This window comes from Parasteatoda tepidariorum, chromosome 5 (assembly GCF_043381705.1).
Source record: "Parasteatoda tepidariorum isolate YZ-2023 chromosome 5, CAS_Ptep_4.0, whole genome shotgun sequence".
In the NCBI taxonomy this organism is placed as follows: Eukaryota; Metazoa; Arthropoda; class Arachnida; order Araneae; family Theridiidae; genus Parasteatoda; species Parasteatoda tepidariorum.
The window spans coordinates 17,532,175-17,535,769 of NC_092208.1; positions in this window are offsets into that span (position 1 = coordinate 17,532,175).

A 3,595-nucleotide genomic window follows, 5' to 3' on the forward strand; every position below is an offset into this window, starting at 1 on the left:
GTATTTAGTTTTAATAAAGCATAATAATATAATTTAGAACTTTGTTTATATTAAAATTAAGTCATTTTAAATGAATTTGAGTATATTATTTTAATTCTGCATTGATAAATTTATCATTAATAAGAAAATTTATAGGTTAAATATAAATGTAAATATAAAATATTTTATTTTACCTACTTTTTCAATTTTTATATTACAAAATTGGCTTTTTTTATTTAATGCAAGTTAAATAAATTATTATTTATTATTACAGATGGTTCGAAATTAAATGTTACAAAAAAAATGCCACCTGAGATGGAAAAAGCTATCCAAAGGATAAAAGCCAAACAATAACAATATTAATTTTAATTTATTTTTATCAACAATAATCAGAAAAAAATGGTATTTTATAATGTTAATGATTATAAAAACAAAATGTGATAATCGATCAAATACTCAATTTGTGTTATTTTATGAATAAAAAAATGGAATATGTAATAAAATTATGAATTTTACTTCATAAATATCCTGTATAGTAACTAAAATAACAATTTAATAGTAAAATTTGATTATCTACAATGTTAACATTCATTTTAGTAGAATGGGTAGACTCGCCCCATACGAGAGATTTGTCAGCAGTTCTATAAAAGTATACAGTAACAGCGTAACTGTTAATATTTTCTAAAATCAATTTCACAGCTTTAAAGAGGGATAAATAGCGATTCCAAAACACCTATTAAAAGCCTTTTTTTCTTAAATATTTACAAAAGTTTGACCTCTTGAAAGTTGACAAACTGAAAAAATGGGTAGACTCGCCCCGGTTTACGGTATATATATATATATAGCCTTGCACAACCAATTACTTTAACATTGATGAAGAAGAGATTAATAAGGAGAAAGAAAACCTCATGTTGTTTGGTGAACAGTGCAATCATGCATTTAGAAAATGATTGGTATAAGTATTTCTAGAGTTATGAACAAAATGAGAGACTTGTCGGATGGATCCTCCAATTTAAACATAACTACTTGATGCGTAGATTTGTAACTAAAGAGGAATTGACTTTTAAAGAATATAAAGAAGTCGAAAAGAGAGTTATGAAGATGGTTCAAGATGAGTCTTTTCTCACAGGAAAAAATACCAGGTTGAAGACTCTTAAAATATTTAAGGACGAAGATGGGATAATACGACTGCATACCCTCCAACTGCTACGGAATTTCCGTAGTTTCAGAAATCTTCTTTTCAGACGGTAGCAAAATTAATGTCTTAATATTTAAAAAAAATTAATTTTAGCGTAACTTGTCCACTATTACTTATAAAAGTGCAGGCCATATGGCTAGATTCTTAAGTTCTGATAAAAGTTTTATGAGAGATCCATTTGCTTTAAAAATTTCTACTTTGGTTCGCTACCACTAGAAAGAATTATTTTCAAAATCTTCATAAGTTGGAGGGTATGCGACTGAAGACAAAAATAAGCTATAGAAAAGATTGTGAAAATTTCCTCTATCGAGTGGTTCTGCCCGCACAACACGAGGTCGTAAAGCGCTTAATAATGTATGTTCATATCAGGAATTGCCATGCTGGAATACAGATCCTCTTGAACTTAATTCGTGAAAAATATTCGATTTTGAACAGTAGGAAACCGGCAGAAGCGTTTTATCGAAGTGTGTTGTTTGTCTAAGATATACATTGAAAAAATCTAGAAACAGTACCAGCAACAGCATCACTTCCAGAAGATCGAGTACGGAATGCAGCAGTGTTCCAGATTACCAGTGTTTATATGGCGGGTCCTCTCTTCCTTAAAGGGGATCAGAAATGTTGGATAATAATACGTACTTGTGATATCTATCGAGCAGTATATTTTGAGCTCGTTATGTCTGCCTCTACCGATGCATTTTTAATGGCATTAATAAGGGTTATAGCATGCAGATGCAGACCATCAACCATCTGCAGTGATAATGGTACAAACTTTAACGTAACAGTAAATTATTTGAAGCGTGTTGACTGGAACAGTATAGATAAATATGGAGCTTCCAATTCTATCCAATGGAAGTTTAACCCACCTACAGCGTGTTGGTGGGAAGGCTGGTTGGAGAGTCTGATTTGAATTCTAAAAGATCTTTTGAGAAGAGTACTAGGAAAATATTGTCTTTCTTATAGGGAGATGGAGACAGTGTTAGTAGACTGCGAAAGAATTGTGAATTCACGACCGTTAACCTATGCATCAGAGCATGAATCTCTCAAACCGATTTCTCCATCGGTGTTCTTGCAAGACGTTCATGACAGCAATACTCCAGATGTAGACGGTGTTGAGCAACGATTATTAAACACGATTATTAAACAGAAGACTCAGATATAGGCAAAATTTGCATAAAGCTTTAAGAAATAGATTGAGATCGGAATATCTTGGACTACTTGTGCTGAAAACTAAAAAGAAGTGTTCTAATTCGATCAAGATAGGACAAGTAGTATTAATTGATAGCGATAATCTCAAAAGAATTGATTAGCTTCTTGGAGTGATAACTCAGATTAAACTAGGAAAAGATAAATTGGTGCGGTTGGTAAGAGTTAAGACATCTCGCTCTTCTCTGCTACTCCCTATACAGAGGATTTATCCTCTTGAAGTTGACTCGAATAAGGATATAAGTTACAAGTTAAGGAAAAGTAAACATAAAGATTTAGAGGAAGAACGACTAGGAGACAATGCCCAAAATAGAAAACATACGCCGGAGGAAAAGTTGCCTCAGGTTCTACAGGAGATTATCGGAGAAAACAAGATGACACGATCGGGTCGTCATGTAAAAGGCTTGATTTGTGAACATTTTTACAAGCTGTAAATTTGAACAGTTTATACATCTATGATGAATATGATGCTGAATTCTTTACAATTCAAGGTGGGAGAATGTTACATTTAATTTATTAATAGAAGTGATCTGAAGTGATTGTAATATTATCATTAAGTTCTTTTTAAGAGAGTGGCAACACTCTATGTTCCGTGAAAAAGAATAAAAGTATATCGCTTTTAAAAATTATTGTTAAATAAAAGTCATTTTTTTAGTTAAACATCTGAATATTTATTTTGAACTAACAGTAAAAGAATCTTATTGTCTTATGTGACAATAATATCTTTGCTTGCAATCTCCGAGATCTGCGTCCGGCGTGACGTCATGAAGAGGGAAATCGTAGCTTCAGTTCTAAGACAGGAATGAACTAACCCTTCATTGTTCTCTTTAAGGGAGGAAAAATTTGGATGGAAAGTTGAATTTGATGTTCTACTATCGTCCAAGGACTTGGACCAAGTACTTGGATGATCGTTTGCACCAATGATTCCAAAAGTGGTCTTTATTGATCGACCCCCAGGGATCAACGACAGCCTGCAAGGGGTCCATATCAAGTGGAAAAAAAATTGGGTTCTGCGAAATGAAAATGGAGGTCAACGATAGTGGATCTCATATGGATGGTGTTTTCAATAATACAATAACAATCCCGAGCTCTATACTTCTCAGCTTATACCTGCTGATGTCAAACTTATACCTGCTCTAGACGAGGCGATATTTTCAAACGGATAATTTTGTTTTCAATAAAAGAAATAAATTGCTCGTTAAAAATTAGCTTTCG